Source organism: Sceloporus undulatus, chromosome 5, assembly GCF_019175285.1.
Source record: "Sceloporus undulatus isolate JIND9_A2432 ecotype Alabama chromosome 5, SceUnd_v1.1, whole genome shotgun sequence".
In the NCBI taxonomy this organism is placed as follows: domain Eukaryota; kingdom Metazoa; phylum Chordata; class Lepidosauria; order Squamata; family Phrynosomatidae; genus Sceloporus; species Sceloporus undulatus.
In genome coordinates this window covers 191,533,585-191,550,476 of record NC_056526.1, presented here as the reverse complement: position 1 = coordinate 191,550,476, position 16,892 = coordinate 191,533,585, and the positions used below count along the sequence as shown (strand labels likewise).

The following is a 16,892-nucleotide window of genomic DNA, read 5'->3' as shown; positions in this document are numbered from 1 at the left end:
CAAGCCAGTGGAGCCCAGCCACTCCTCAGGTCAACCCACAGAGAGAGTGTTCAGATCTACCTCTCTCTTTGTGTGCATGCCTTTCTCTCACTGTGTGTGTCTCTCTCTTTCATTCCAATGCTCCACCATCCGGCTCTTGTCTCTTCAGATTTCATTCTCCAGTCTTCTCCCAGTGGCTTGCACACAGGAGCAGTGGCAGGGCAGGGGTTAAGGGCATTGCTGCTTTCAAGCACGTCAAGACTGGTGCGCGTGGGGTGAAGAAGAGGGTCCAGGCAGCCGCCTGCCGCCACTGCATTCTCCACCTCATTAACTCCCTGAGCCCTCTGGCACCGGCCTGTCTGTCCACTTGGAGGGAGCCTATGCTGGGACTGCCAAGAGGAGGAGATTGTGGGGGGAGAGGAGGCTCCAAGGAGACTCGGCCCCCTGCCACCTCCAACCACATTTGGGGTCCTGAACTTGGGACAAAGTTTCAGTCCAGGGTTGAGGAAGCTGGAGAGCTGGACGCAGAGGTGAGTCTCCTTGCCTGACTCCTTAGACTTTCCGGGAGCTTTGGGTGGGTCGGTCGGTCCCCAATTAAGTCTCTTCGCAGTTTGGGGATGGATTGGTCACTGGAGAATCCGTGACGATTTGGATCATATCTGGAGTCACTCCCTTACTGGGCTATGGAGGAAATCCAGTAGATCTAAGGTCTAACTCTTCAAAAGTGTCAAAGATCTAGCCGTGTTAGCCTGTAAAATCAGTATGTCAAGTGATCTTGTAGCACCTTTGAGACTATCTGAAAGAAAGAAGTTGGCACCATGAGCTTTCGTAGACTTCCGTCTATTTCCTCGGTTACATTTAGATTCAACAATACTAATAATAATATGTAGAGAGATCTTGTAGCACCTTTGAAACTACACTAAACGGAAGAAGTTGGCAGCAGGAGCTTTCATAGACTTCAGTCTACTTCCTTGGTTGCATTTACTCTTCAAAAACTTGTATCATGTATTTTGTGCCTTTTCAGTTGGCCTGGTAAAGGCATCATTGTTTTCTGGGTTTTGGATGTTGTTGTACTCTTTACCCTGAAGTGAGGGGTACTGTCCTTAAAACGTCCCACTCAATCCTTCTGAGCTTTGGTTTGAGGAAAACTCCACCGAGGGAGAGTTGGTGGACCATCTTTGATGGCTTGTTCTACCACTTACTTTCCCATATAATTAGGAAGTTTCAAAGAGATGGACAGGTGAGTCTGTTTCAGTATAAAGACAGAAAAGGAAAAGTGGTCTTGTGGCACCGTCAAGTGACACAATTGCAGCACAAGTTTTCATGAGTTGCAACAACTCGTTGCTTCAGAGGTACAAAAACTTACGAATGGGTTTGTTTTAAAGGTGTAGCAAGGCTTATTTTTCCTCTTCTCCTTTTGGTAGGTAGGACATTTAGTCTTCTTGAAGTTGAACATGAATCTGTCTGGCTAAACTCTGGGTCTCATCCATAGTGCACAAGGCGGCACCGAACTAAGAGAGCTCCCCTCTTCTTTTTCAGGGCATATCCTCTGTCTGCAATGGAAAGAGGAGACACAGGACTCCTGAACCATTCTCTACTCAGTGTAGGACACCGGGCACTTGCATGGTTTCCTTGGCTTTTTCTTTGCCATGACTTACAGAGATGGTATGTACCAACTTTCCTGCCTGCATCTTGGACCTGGAAAAGTAGGCTCTGGCCAAAACCAAAGCTGGCACAAAGGAGAAATACGCTAGTGGTTTTGCTGCTCCCAGATCCACTGGAATTTTGGATCAAGAAGACCAAACAGATCGTTTGAAGTACTTTGAAAGAGAAGCATCATTTCCTGGTTTGTTCGCAGACAGGTTTGGGGTATTTTGGGTTTGGATTTATGAAAAAAGGCAGATTCTGACAAACTTTGAAATTTGGATGAGCGCACGGACGCATCGCAAGCAGCCATTTTCTCTCACGTTGCCCTCAGCTTTCTGCAAAACTTCTTTGTGGTCTCCCGCTATCTTCTGAAAGATTTCGACAACTGTTTCTCACCATTTCTCCACTTTATCTTATTTTCCTTGCTTCTCTGCACCAGGATTATCCACCTCTTCCGTCTCTGCTTCTAAGATTTTGTTCCGGTCCCGTGATCATCCTTGGAGCTTTTAATCCTTTTAGGAAAATGTCTCTCCTTTTAGGAATAACCTCTGGTTTGGATGGAAATCCTTCCTCCCTGGATCCAGCTAACTCAGGGCGACCAGATGTCATAGCTGCAAAGGAGAGGATAAGACACCACAAAATGTAGGACATTTCCACTAATATAAATCCATGCAGTCATGCTCAGAATGGAGGTTTTGGAACTCCTCCTGGACAGAAAGCTGAGATGTAGACATGTCCTGGAAAAGGAGGACATCTGGTCACCCTGCAGCTAACTTCTCTCTTCATGGAGAGGCGGTTGATGCAGTCTAGCAAAGGCCTTGTATACTTCTCAGATCGTGATAAAATCACTTTGGCACAAGACCCGGGTCTCTTCTTGAGGATTTTCCAACTGAAAACGGATGTTGCTATCAGAAACCAGTGAGGATGTTTGTAAAAGTTGGCTATCGGTTCCACAGAAGTGGAAGACCTTTGGATGGTCTCTGCCTACCAAAATGCCTAGGAAGAGGATGTCCAGGCAAAAGCGTCCTTTTCCCCGTAGGATTTCCTCACCAACTGTAGAAACTGTGGGATATTTGAGGTATGGACTTTGCTTTTGGTTGCATGGAGAGGGCATCAGATCTTTTGGCTGTGAGGTTTAGCATCCCCGAAAGAGGAGGCCCAATCGATGCCACTCTTTAATGGTTGACTGTGGCAGTCCAAAAGCCACTGTTACTGTATATCCTATGACTCTGCAAGGACCACTTGAACTACCAAAACCCTCCTTGAAAACCTAAAATGCCTGGAATTCCACTTCTGGTTCTCAAACGTAGGAATCTTTTAATGTTAATAAAGTACAGGGAGGCTTTGAAACCTACTCCAAAAGCAAACTGTTGCTTCCGGAACTCAAAGACATAACTGTTTTAGTCTGTAGAATCAGTTGTAGAGAAATCTTGTAGCATCTTTAAGACTCACTGAAAGAAAGAAGTTGTCAGCATGAGCTTTCCTAGACTTCAGTCGACTTCCTCAGATGCATTTGGATTTAAGTAGACTTAAGTCTAGGAAAGCTCATGCTACCAACTTCTTCCTTTCAGTGAGTCTCAAAGATGCTACAAGATCTCTCTGTACACTGAAAGAAAGAAGATGGCTGCATGAGCTTTCATAGAGTTAAGTTTACTTTCTCAGATGCATTTGTTGCTTCTGGAGGCTTTCAGGATCTGTAATTCACCTTTTTTAGGGGATGCAGAAAAAGGTAAGGATTTTGGAGATGTCGAGGGCCACAAAAATATCCTGGGAGGGGGCACATGGAGCAGCACAACTGCACAATGCCCCCCCCTCTCCTTCAATATGGCAGAACAATTTTGAGCAAATCATAGAGTCATAGAGTTGGAAGAGCCCCAAGGGCCATCCAGTCCAACCCCCTTCTTCTGCCATGCAGGAACTCTCCATCAAAGCATCCCCGACAGATGGCCACCCAGACTCTGCTTAAAGACCTCCAAAGAAGGAGTCTCCAACCATTTCCGAGGGAGTGTGTTCCACTGTCGAACAGCCCTCACTCTCAGGAAGCTCCTCCTAATGTGGGTTTTTGGGGCTATATGGACATGTTCTAGAAGAGTTTATTCCTGATGTTTCACCAGCATCTGGTCTTTGAAGATGCCAGCCACAGATGCTAGAGAAACATCAGGAACAAACTCTTCTAGAACATGGCCACATAACCTGAAAAACCCACAAAAAACTAAGTTCCTCCTAATGTTTTGGTGGAATCTCTGTTTCTGGAGCTTTCATCCCTTGTTTCATGCTCTGATCTCTGGAGCAGCAGAAACAAGCTTGCTCCATCCTCAGTTTGACATCCCTTTAGATACTTAAACATGGCTGTCATATCACCCTTTAACCGTCTCTTCTCCAGGCTAAACATCCCCAGCTCCCTAAGTCTTTCCTCATAGAGCATGTTTTCCAGACACTTCACCATTTTGGTGGCCCTTTTCTGGACATGCTCCAGCTTCTCAAACATCCTTTTTGAATTGTGGGGCCCAGAACTGGACACAATATTATTCCAGGTGAGCCCTTGTATATGGAGTGGGGCAGAAACATTTCCTTCCATCATTTAGTTTTCCTTTCCTTGTCCCTCTTGCAAATGCATAGCTTTACTTTGGCCCATGGATGCTTCGCTCAGAAGATAAGTGAGCCTACAGTGGATTCTGGTGTGCAACACAGCTGTGTAGAGTGAAAACTGTGAGAGATGTGTTTGCGTGTCTCAGAGTGTATCTGCATTCAAGACACTTCTCTACTTAAGGACAACCCCATGAGTTTTATAGGATTTTCTTAGGCAAGGACTACTACTCAAGAGGCTGTTTGTCATTGCCGTCCCCTGAAATGTAACCTACAGCTTCTGACTAAACTGAGGCTGTCATATTTTGGCCATTTCATGAGAAGACAGGGCTCACTAGAAAAGACAGTAATGGCTGGTAGTGTTGAGGGCAATAGGAAAAGAGGATGACCGTATACTATATGGATAGACTCAGAGAAGTCAAGGCCATAAATCTGCAAGGGTTGAGCAAGGCGGCTGAGGACAGAATGACTTGGAGGCCTCTCATTCATAAGATAACCATTGGTTGAAGTTGACTTGAAGGCAGTTAACAACAACCCTGTGGGAGGCCAGCAAGGTACTTTTCTGAATTCATCAGAGCCCAGCACCATATTTGTGCAAGTTGTCTACATCTATTTCTTTCTTTCCAGAAAACTCTTTGCAGACTGGCAGCCAATAGATATAGGATGGGAGACACCTGGCTTAAGGAGACTTGTCATGTCAAAGGGACCTAGGAGTCCAAGTAGACCACAAGTTGAACATGAGTCAACAGTGTGATGCGACGGCTAAAAAGGCCAATGTGATTTTAGGCTGCATCAATAGAAGTATAGTGTCTTTACTATGAGTACAAACAGTTAATCTCTGCTGGAATTTTTTATCTTCTTTCACATTGTTTTCCTTTGCATCATCCTTTACATCCGTTGTTGCATGTCCCTAAATTTTACCCTCGACTTATCCATGGGTCATATCAAAATCCCTAATTTTGGTCAAAAAAACTGCCCTCGACTTATATATGAGGTCGACTTATAGTTGATTATATACGGTGTGTGTGTGTATGTACATATATATAAAACATGCACTTTGTACAGTCACACTGTAGTTGTGTGCATGCACAAACACCTCTCCAGTGGCTGTAGTTGTGTGCCTCCACAAACGCATCTCCCATTTCAGTCATATGGGGTGGTTTTAAGCTTACTCTTATTAGCAAATGCAGGAGAACCGCCTTTTTAACACTACGCAGTGACAACCCTTTAACTTTAACTGCCTTGAGTCCACACTACACAACTCTGGGACCTGCAGTTTGATGAAGCACTTGAACCACCCCACAAGCTACAAATCCCAAGATCCCAGGACAGTTAAAGTAGTATAAAGCTGCTATTATTGGGTGGCGCTAAAGAGGCCTAGATTTTGGGGGGCTGAGAGGTAGTCAATGAAGACACCTCCTAAGTTGGGGAAGGAGAGAAATCCAAGGTGGGGTTACCATAGGCTGACCATATTTCTTTCAGACAAAAACAGGACACTGAGATGGCAAAAACAGGATGGAGAACTCATCCAAAAATTCAGGTAGATGTAGAGGGGAACTGGATTTCACTACAATCGTACCATGAATATTTCTCTAAGGAAGTCAACTTACGCAGCAGATTTCGGTCTTGCAACGCCTTATCATGAAACGTCTCACACTCCGTGACGCAATTTTGTTTTAGTCATTACAAACACTTCACTTTGCATGGACTCCAAGTGGTTTACAAGATTTTCAATGTTGACGACTACTTGGGTGGCTGAAATATTATATTTTCCAATGAAACTAATGTATGCTTGGAAGGTAGACACTTGACCTCTTGCAAATGGCCACCACAATTGCAAACAGGGATCTTCTAACCGTTTTCGCAACGTAACGCGGCATTTTGTTTTCTTGAAAACGGGACAAAATCGACATTTGTATCAAAATCATGGGGCAGTCTGGAAACATGTGGGAGGAAATGGTACTATTCTGTTTAAAACCGTACGTACGATCAGCCTAGGCTACTGTGGCTGTTGTCAAGCAATAGAGCTCCATCTCTGAGTGCACTGCAACTCTGGATAAGGATTGTTGACATTTTCCACATCCAGGGCTCTCCTCTTTGCTGCTTTGCCGTTCCCTTGGTCACTTTCCCTGCTCTTTTGCTTAGGATGCCCAAACTCTTATTTTCTAAATGCTCAACTGAAGTTTTAAGTTACTGCAAAACTACTGTATATACTCATGTATAAGTCTAGAAATTTTAGTCAAACAATTGACCCCAAAAACCTAGGTTGACTTATCCACGGGTCAAAGACTCTTTAAGTCTTACAAAAAAGGGAACCATCCCCAGGTGAAAGGCAGGAGTGCAATCTGTCCTGGAAGCACTGGCCTCCTTCTAGTCTCTCTTCCATCCAGCTTTTAGTCTGAGCCAAAACAGTTATGCCTGCCATAATATTGTAGGTTCTTTGGCATTGTTTTCCTTTGCTTCATCATTTAGATCCCTTGTTGCATGTCCCTAAGTTTTACCCTCAACTTATCCAAGAGTCATATCAATACCCATAATTTTGCCCCCCAAAACCTGCCCTCGACTCATACATGAGGTTGACTGATAGTTGAATATATAAGGTAGACATTTGGGGGCAAAAGGAAAACTTCATTTGGGGAGGCAGAATTCTTATTGAGGGCCAATATCCCCCATTTTTGCCTCCGCCCCATAGATCTACCGCAAAGGATGTCAAGTGATGCTGGGCAGCAGGGAGGACCCAAATCCATTTGCCAGTACTGTCCATTTTGCAGAAGCATTGAGAAGTCTGGCATCTGGTGTGCATGGCATTGGGGTGAAAAGGGATGGAGCAGGCAAGTTTGGTGGAAACAAGAGAAGTGCCACATCCGGGCATTGGGAACTGGAGAAAGAGTACTTTTGTACCATTTGTGGTGATGAGTTTTTTTTTTAAAAAAATGATGGCAAAAATAAATCACATTGGGAACTTGAATTTTAACTCACTGCAGGTTCTGGAATCCTTACGCTGTTTTGTCTCATTCAGAACGGAATATGAGTGGATGCAGTCCAAGAAAGCAAAAGATTTGTGAGGAACCATAATGGAACATGAATCCAGAGAATGGAATATTTTATCAACTTTGGTGATGACTTTGCCATGGATATGAATTGCATGGATTACACAGACCACAGAAGAAATGGACCACAGCTCTGAAATCTGGATCAGGACCACTTTCTCAGAGGCAAAGATATGGAACTGCAGTTTGCAAAGCTGGATGTCACGTTTGGGTCTAATCTCTGCTTTTTCTTGGCTCAGCCCTAAGAACAGGCCTTGGAAATCAGAAATGATTATACACTTTGAGCTTTTCCACTTGAAGTACATGTGGGGGGAATGAGACTGAGTTTTGAAATGAGGTTTGTGGGTGTGCATTCCCCTACAAAGGGAAGGATCTTGGAACATTGCATGGCTTGGATATTGGAATTATGATTTGAGTGGAACAGATGGGAAATTTGGGTCAGTAGTCTGCTGATGATGCATATGGACTGCAAATGAGAAAATCAATGGAAGCGGATTGGATTGCAACCCCATGGTACTGCAGTCCAGAACCAGGATTGCCTCGTGTCACCAGAACTGGGTTTTTCCCAGATCACCACCAGCTTGGTAAGATTCTGCATGGCCCAAAGGGGACTTTGCCACTCGTGTGTCTTTGTCGTTATTGTTGTTGTGTGCCTTCATATTGTTTCCAATTTAAGGTGACCCTAAGGGTTTTCTTGGTAAGATTTGTTCAGAGGGAACTTGGCATTGTGTTCCTCTGAGTTTGAGAAAGTGTGACTTGCGCAAGGTCACCTGGTGGGTTTCCATGGCCAAGCAGGGATTTGAACCCTGGTCTCCAGAGTCATAGTCCCATGCTCAAACCACTACACCTCATTTCTTCTCTATCCCAGAGTTTTTTACAGACCAGTCTAATGAAGCATTTTGAGTACTGCAGGCTGTTTTCACCTTTGGCAAAATCAAGGTTTGTTTTTGAATTTTGGGGAATATTTTCAAGCTGTGGATGGCTGAATGCATAGATGCACAATCCATGGATACAGAGGGCTGACTGTAATTCCATCCTACGCTTCTGTATGTGTAGACATATATTTTAGAGGGAGACATTGTAAAGGTTGGTATAGTCGGTCCTCCTTATCCATGGATTCTGCATCCACTGAATTCAACCACCCATGGCTAGAAAATATGCTTTTTAAAAATCCCAAAAGCAAACCTTGGTTTTGCTATTTTATATAAGGGACACCATTTTACTATACCACTGTATGTAATGAGACTTGAGCATCCACAGATTCTGGTGTCCATGGCGGGCCCTGGATCCAAACCCCAGCAGATACCAAGGGCCCACTGTATTCCCTCCCTTTCTCTGCAACAACTAGACCCCACTTCCCAGGCTCATTCTGTCAAATAGCTGCCCCCAATAGCCATTTCATCACTGGGGGAGAGAGATGGGGATATGTGCCAGAGACAGACTGAGCATGGAGTTTATCAGACAAGGGGAACTGAAAGTATAATCTGATGGCAATCTGAATGCAATCATGGGGTTTAACAAATTTGGGCAATGGGAAATCAGTCCAAACGCAATCATGTGGTTTCACGTTATTCCATGATAGACTGCCACATGCATATTCGGGCAATGGCATGCTATTTTAGGGCAATGGGGAGCCATTTCGAATGCAATGCGTATTCACGTAATTGCGCTAAACTAGCGACTTTAAGTGAATGCGTTCTGGCCCCACTTTCTTTTCATTCGAATTTAAGAGAAATTCCTCTCGTTTGATAAACTCCGACATCATCTGCTGAGACTGACTCTGGCAGATCTTGGTGGAAAGCACCCTCAGTCTTGCTATGGAGACATAGCCAGATGCTTCTATGTTTTGCTGTTGTTGTCAACTGCCTTCAAGTTGATCCGGACTCATTGTGACCCTGTGCATAAAAGATCTCCAAGCCATCCTCTCCTCCACTGCTCCGCTTGGTTCCTGCAAATTCATATCGGTGACCTCTGTGTCCAAAGTACAACAGCCTCAATTTTGTCATCTTGACTTCCAGGGAGATCTCTGACTTGATTTGATCTCGGATCCATTTGTTGGTCTTTTTGACTGTCCACAGGATCCTCAGCACTCTTCTCCAGCCCCACATCTCAAATGAACTGATTTTCTTCCTATCTTCTCTCTTAACTGTCCAGTTCTCACATCCTTCCATGGTAGTAGGGAATACAATGGCTTGTATGACTCTAACTTTCATACTTACATTCTTACACCTTAGGGTTTTAGGATCTTTCATAGCTGCCCTTCCCATTCCAAATCTTCTTCTGATCTCTTGACTGCAGTCTCCATTCTAATCAATATTTGACCCTAGGTACAAAAACTCCTACTTTTTCAGTTTCCTCGTTGTCTAGGTTGAATTTGTGTAGATCGTCTATGATCCCTTGTGCTTAATGAAATAGTCATGGCTGGGCTATCACAGCGCAACAAAGCATCCTGGGAAGACAGTGGGCCTCTGCATACAGAATTCTTACTCTCTGCACAACCATGTAGGATCTCAGACAATATTTGGAAGAGGTTTCTTTTCCTCATTTTGGGTATCCTGGTGAACTGGGCAGCCTGCAATCCCAGGATTCTGCATAGGGACCCACTTCTACAAATCTTTCCATGCCATTCATGCTTTCTAAAGGCCACTTCATCTTTGGTGGTGTGGCTCTTGTCTCCAGCTGGATTGGCTTGGCAGCACAAACTGACCAAGTCCTCCATAAATATTGCACACTGAAAATGTTTGTCCTTACAGCATGAGGAGGCAAGCTTTTTGATGGCCTCTAACTAAAGGTTGCATTTGTGTCAGGAGTTGCAATATGCACCTATGCTAGGAAGGATTGAATTAGGGGAATTTTAATTAGCTCAGATATTGCTGGGAGGGTGGCCTAACAACCCACGTGCCGGAATCGGGTCCCAACAGTGTATACCAGAGGTCGCCAGCAAGCCCCAAGAGAAAGAGAAGCTAATACCAATTAGGTCCAATAAACGGGTAATGTTTATTAAAGCACAGGACAACCACACAGCAAAAAGGGGAGCATACACACACACACATTCGATGCTACAGCAGGGGATGGGTGAGTTCGAGAGATAGGTTTGAGAAAGAGAGGTACCACTAGGGAATACTACCTTAGAAGTCTTCTCCGGGAAGTCCTGATGAAGCTTGGATGGACAGTGGATCATGGCTGCAGGAATAGGGGAAGAGGGCCACAGGAGCTAAGAGTGGAGTTCAGACTGGCGTGGACCAGCTTGCAACCTGGTGATAGCACAAGGAGAGTCCCAAAACCTGGGGTTTTTATAGGGTGAAATGTATCCTGAGGCTATGGGGACATGCTAGACAAAGGTGTTGATTGCTTGGGCTTTGTTAAGCCACAAGCAAGCAATGTGTTGCACAATGCATTTAGGTCTGGACACAATTTGGAGGGGCATCCGACTTGATTACTGAGTCGTTAAGCTGATCACTGACTCATCAGATGTGAAGCCAAGTCTATTGTCTTACTTGGGCAAGCAGAGGCAATTCTGGTTTGGTGACTCCCAAACTTCCTGAAGAAAATTTCCAATTCCATCTTTTTCTAGGAACTCTGCCTTTGCAAGATGAGCTGCCTATGTGTCTCCTCCTCGCCTTTGGCTTAATGGCGGGTTCTCTATCAGGTCAGTCAGGGGTCATACCACAGACCGCATGTACCCAAAATTTTATTAAAACCAAACTTGGTAACACCTAGAATCATAGAATCATAGAGTTGGAAGAGACCCCAAGGGTCATCCAGTCCAACCCCCTTCTGCCATGCAGGAAATCCAAATCAAAGCATCCCTGACAAATGGCCATCCAGACTCTGTTTGAAGACCTCCAAGGAGGGAGAATCCACTACACTCCGAGGAAGGAGTGTGTTTCTCTGTCGGAGAGCCCTTACTCTCAGGAAGTTCCTCCTAATGTTGAGCTGGAATCTCTTTCCCTGGAACTTGCATCCATTGCTCTGTTGTGTTTTAGTCTCTGGAGCAGCAGAAAACCAGCTTGCTCTCTCCTCAATATGGCATCCCTTCAAGTATTTAAACAGGGCTCTCCTATTACCTCTTAACCTTCTTTTCTCCAGGCTAAACATCCCCAGCTCCCTAAATCTCTCCTCATAGGGCTTCATGGTTTCCAGACCTTTCACCATTTTAGTCTCCCTCCTTTGGACACAAGGCTCCAGTTTCTCAATGTCCCTTTTAAATTGTGGTGCCCAGAACTGGACACAATATTCCAGGTGGGGCCTGACCAGAGCAGAATAGAGTGGCACTATTACTCCTCTTGATCTAGACACTATACTTTTATTGATGCAGCCTAAAATCGCATTGGCCTTGTTAGCTGCCGCATCACACTGTTGACTCGTGTTCAACTTATGGTCTACTTGGACTCCTAGATCCCTTTCACATGTTGTCTCCTTAAGACAGGTGTCCCCCATCATGCCCTGTTGGCGCAGTGGTTAAATCCTGTGTACTGCAGCCATTCACTCAAAACCACAAGGTTGCGAGTTCAAGACCAGCAAAAGGGCCCAAGCTCGACTCACGGCTGCATCCTCCCAAGGTCGCTAAATGATACCCAGACTGTTGGGGCAAATTAGCTTACTTGCAAATTAGCTTACTTGCTGTCACCGCTATGATCTTGGAATAGCGGTATATAAATAAAAAAACAAATTATTATGGAGCCCTGGTGGCGCAGTGGGTAAATGCCTGTACTGCCATTCACTCAAACCACAAGTTGCAGTTCAAGACCAGCAAAAGGGCCCAAGCTCGACTCAGGCTTGCATCCTTCCGAGGTCGCTAAAATGAGTACCCAGACTGTTGGGGGCAAATTAGCTTACTTGCTAATTAGCTTACTTGCTGTTCACCGCTATGATCTTTGGAATAGCGGTATATAAATAAAAACATATTATTATTATTATTATTATATATATCTGTGCATTTCATTTTTCTGCCCTAGTGCAATACCTTACATTTCTCGTGTTGAATTTCATTTTGTTAGCTTTGGCCCAGCTTCTAGTCTATTCAGGTCATTTTGAATGTTGATTCCTGTTCTCTGGGGTATAGCTACTCCTCCTTAATTTGGTGTCATCTGCAAATTTGATGAGTATGCCCCTAATTCTGTCATCGAAGTCATTGATAAAGATGTTGAATAGCCCTGGGCCCAGGACAGAGCCCTGTGGGACCCCACTGGTCACTTCTCTCCAGGATGAAAAGAGCCATTGTTGAGCACCCTTTGGCTTCGGTCAGTCAACCAATTGCAAATCCATGTAAGAGTTGCCTTGTCTAGCCCACCTTGCCTGACGTATGTTGGAAAGCTGGTGTGATGTGATGCGGTGTGATACAGTAGGAACAGTTATTGCTGCAACATGGCAATCTTGTTCTGATCATAATGAAAAGAGGTGAGCTTGAGGCAAGGCTGTTCAAGGTTGTTTCTGTGAGAGACTCTAGCTGTAGAAACAGTGAAAGAAGCAGCGTGGGAATGAGAGGAACAAAGTGTTTATTAATGCTAACAAATGAGAATGAAGCCCACCATGAATTCTAAACTGTTTGCAGTTTCATTAGTCAATGTGTTAACGCTTGCTGGTCGGTTCTGACAATGAAGCTCTCTGGACTACAGCTACAGTTTCTTAATAAAGGTTTTCTGAATTTTAACTTCTGAAGCCTGGATCTCTGAACTTGGTTTCCTGCTGGACTTGACAGTTTGATCCTCTGGCATCATGTCGAAGGATTCCTGCTTACAGCTAGAACGGAAGGAGTGTGAATGTGGAGACTTAAGAATTGACTTGTGACTTGGAAGTAGGAACTTAAGACTCAAACTGAGACTTGATTTAAAAGTGTCTTGCAAGGTCTAAGCTCTATTAAGGATTAAAATTACTGGAGCCCATCCCAGATCGAATCAGGCAGTCCTCTCCCAAAGAGTGCCTAGATCTGGGCTGGAAAACTGTGGTAGGTCTGCCACTGAGATGGTTTAGGGCCCACTTGGGGCTCTTTCCCACTATGATTTAAAGTGGATTGCTGATCGGGTTGTATGTCTGTCGTTCCCAATTGAAACTGGTTCCGATCGTACTTTGATCGATTTCTGTCACGATAAAGTGAGGCAAATGCAAAAAATGGTTTTTCCAGACAATAGTTTCCTAGCAGTTCTTTTGAAAAGAATCGATTCTGAAGTGTGTTCAACAAATGGGGACAACGGATCTGAATCACATCATTCTGGGGGGGAGGCACCAATGGCAGAAGGGTGTTCATCCCTCCTCAGCTTTTGGGAGATCCACTGCCTCCCCCCCCCCCCCCCCCCCAATGCTGCCTTTGTGCTTCAGGTGGGACCTATGGGTGAATGATTTCAAAAAAATAATATTGATAGAAGATTCGATTCATTGATGTTGGAACTACTTGCAATCAGTGAGGCAAGTAGTTGCAAACTCAATGAATAGAATTTCTACCGGTTCCCAAGCTGGGTTGCTGCTTACATCACTGTTGATGCAGAGATGACTGACATGCATTTTGAAGCGGCGCAAACTAGCAGAGACGACAATCGTGCCAAAAAAGAAGCGATTAAAAAGGGATAATGAATAGATCCGCTTTCATTGTGGGAACGATGGACCTTTTGGAATCGATTAACCAACACAGAGCGAAGGCAAATAGGACACCGGTTTAAATGTAAGTGGGAATGAGCCCTTGGAAAGCTAAAAATGACAACAACAACAACAACATCAACAGAAAAGGAAGTGGTTGGAAGCCCTCTTCTTGTAGTGAAAAATAGGCATTTGTTAATGAATAGTGCAGGTGGTCTCTGCAACCTATTTAAACAGTAGATTTCCGTTTAAAAGGTGGCTTTAAGAAGAGGCAATAAACCCTTCTTTTTAGTTTTTGTTGGGGATCTGGAGGGATCACGTCTGGGCTGTTTTTGCCATCTCCAGGACTTGACAGAGCAATGTTCTGATCTACTATAAATTAGGTCCCTATATTATTATTCCCAATTGATGGGATTTGCTGCCCCAAGACAAGGTGACGGCCACTGCATTTTTGGCTAGCTGTCAAAGGAGAGGGTTAGGCACATGGATGCTTCAAATGTGTGCATGAGCCAGGCTCCATGAGAATAAAAACGTGCCCAAAATGAACCTGGCTTTTACTTTGCAGCTGGAGCTGGGGCTGGGATGGGTGGGGAGAGAGCCTCTTTTTCATCCCACAGATATGGAGAGTGAGAAGGCAGTCTGAGAGGGACTCTGTTGCTTGGACAGAGATTCCTATGAGTCATTTTTGGAAAAGGAATGAGGCAGGAATCATAATATCATTGGAGTTTATCACACTGGGGTTAATTTTGACATTAAAGAGAGATTAAAGCACATTTAAAGCATCCCACAAATAAAGAGGAAATGGCGAGTAATTGCACTAATGATTATCGCACACAATTGCACAAATAAAGTGATATTTGAAATGCATTGATGCTGAAATCCTGATTGTAAAAAGATATGCATTAATGCTTTTTTGTGACCACTTTAATGGCGGGTTTTGTGCGATGTCATGTGAAATCGTTTTGCATAATTACACGATTTTCTCGGGATATTCGTGGGATAAGCTCCCAATCTCTTTTGTGTGATAAACTCCAAAGTGTTGAATGGGAACATAAGGGCCATCCAGTCCAATCCTATTCTGCCACGCAGGAAGACACAATCCAAGCATTCCCTGTAAGAGATGGCCATCAGCCTTTGTTTAAAAACCTCAAAAGAAGGAGATGGCACCACTCTCCAAGGCAGCATCTTCCACTGTCAAACAGCCCTTACTGTCAAGATTAAGTTCCTTCTAATGTTTAGGTGGAATCTCTTTTCCTGTACTTTGCATCCATTGCTCCATTGGGTCCTGTTCTCCAGAGCAGCAGAAAATAAGCTAGCTCCATCCTCAACATGACATCCCTTCAAATATTTCAGCATGACTATCATGTCCAATGGCATCGCTAGAGGGACGCAGCAGGGGATGCAGACTGCGCCTCAAATTGACTCCTTCCTTCCTTCCTTCCAAAACTCTCACGCTTTTGGCAGAAATGGGCTGTAGCATTCATCTGTGTCCATTAAAATGTGGCAAGAGCTGGGGTGAATGGGGTGAGACTCAGTGGGAAGAGAAAGGAGAGGTACAACTTTAATGTTGATAATCCAGTAACACCCAAACAATTATACCCTTATTGTGGGCCAAGCAAAATGCACAATTCCATGTTGCAAGCATTTGAAGTCACGCTGGCTTCTTCTTCGTAAGGCAAAGAGGAGAAAGACATTGAAGATGTTAGCCTTAGGCCTGCATTTTTTGTTTCTGTTCTCAGTTCAGATGGCAGGGAGGGCGATCTGCAGGCTGGCACCTCCTCTTTTTGGCCATAGGGTCAATGGCAGATTTTCAAAGTCAAGGAATTTAATGTCCATTTGCAACTCAAGGAAGATGTTTCCTTTTGTCTCCTCCTTTGTGAAGCCACAGGCTCCTATGTGGGCAGAGAACACTGGATTTCTCAAGAAGTCTTCATGTTTTGCATCAGGAAAACCTTAGCTGGTGTAGAAGCAAAGCATGCCAATCCAGTCCCAAAACTGCTTTACCTTTGTTGGAGGCAGAAGCCTCTGATGGCAAGGTCCCAGTGCACTGGCTCTCTCTTGAAAATTCCCCTGTGACAGCTAAAATCCGGTATCTTGAAATCCCCCCCAAAATATATCTAAGGCTAGCTGTGTTGGCCGTATAGCAAACCCCATAACATCCAAACAATGGTACCTTTCTGGGGACAAACAAAATGCACAATTACATGGTGCATGCTTTCGAAATCACACTGGTTTCTTCATCAGGCAAACAGGGGAAAAAATTGGAGATGTTAGTCATAGGCCTGCATTATAATTTTGATAGTTGTTTATGCCACAACTATTATTGTGACATTTCAGTGATATGCAGGAATTACGGCTTATGAGTAACGATGGTACAAAAAACATGGCTAAGTGTTCTGTATGGCGTGGTATGAGAGGAGGTCAGTGGGGCGTGCGTGGGGGGTGACACCATGAGTAACGCCAACCCTAGTGATGCCACTGCTCCGTCTTCAGTATGACATCCCTTCAAATATTTAAGCAGGGCTATTATATCAGTATATTATACCCTTTACTCCTCCAGGTTAAACATCCCAGCTCCCTAAGCTGCTCCTCATAGGATTTGGTGGTTTCCAGCCCTTTCACCATTTTAGTTGCCCTCCTTTGGACACGTTCCAGCTTCTCAACATCCTTTTTTAACTGTGGTGCCCAGAACTGGACACAACATTATTCCAGGTGAGGTCTGACCAATGACCAAAGCGCAAGAGAGTGTCGCTATTACTTCCCTCGATCTAAACGCTGCACTCCTATTCATGTATCCTAGAATCATATTGGCTTTTTGGGCCACTCCGTCATGCAATTGTCTCATCTTTAGCTTGTGCTCTACTGAGATCCCTTGATCCTTTTCTCATGTAATGTTACCAAGCTAATTGTCTTAGGCTTGCGCGTTTTGTTTTTCCTGCCTATACTGCGTGTGGTACCTTAAATTTCTCTTTTTCAACCCAACTTTCCAAGGAAGATCCTGTCATACATGTTCTGGATAGAATTTTGGAAAGAAGGGGTCAGTGGCCTTTGGCTCCC

General features: G+C 44.4%; 1 long non-coding RNA gene across 2 annotated transcripts in view; it reads left to right on the top strand.

The window, feature by feature from the left end:
* The first annotated feature begins 2,319 nt into the window (after positions 1-2,319).
* LOC121931479 overlaps positions 2,320-16,892 on the top strand; it is a 39,526-nt gene continuing 24,953 nt past the window's right edge. Inside the window, exons 1-2 of one of the 2 annotated variants that reach the window (XR_006104149.1) lie at positions 2,320-2,704; positions 7,232-7,846. This is a non-coding gene — a long non-coding RNA (uncharacterized LOC121931479). Of the gene's footprint in view, positions 2,933-7,231; positions 7,847-16,892 lie in introns of both variants that reach the window. The other variant, XR_006104148.1, reaches the window with a different exon arrangement.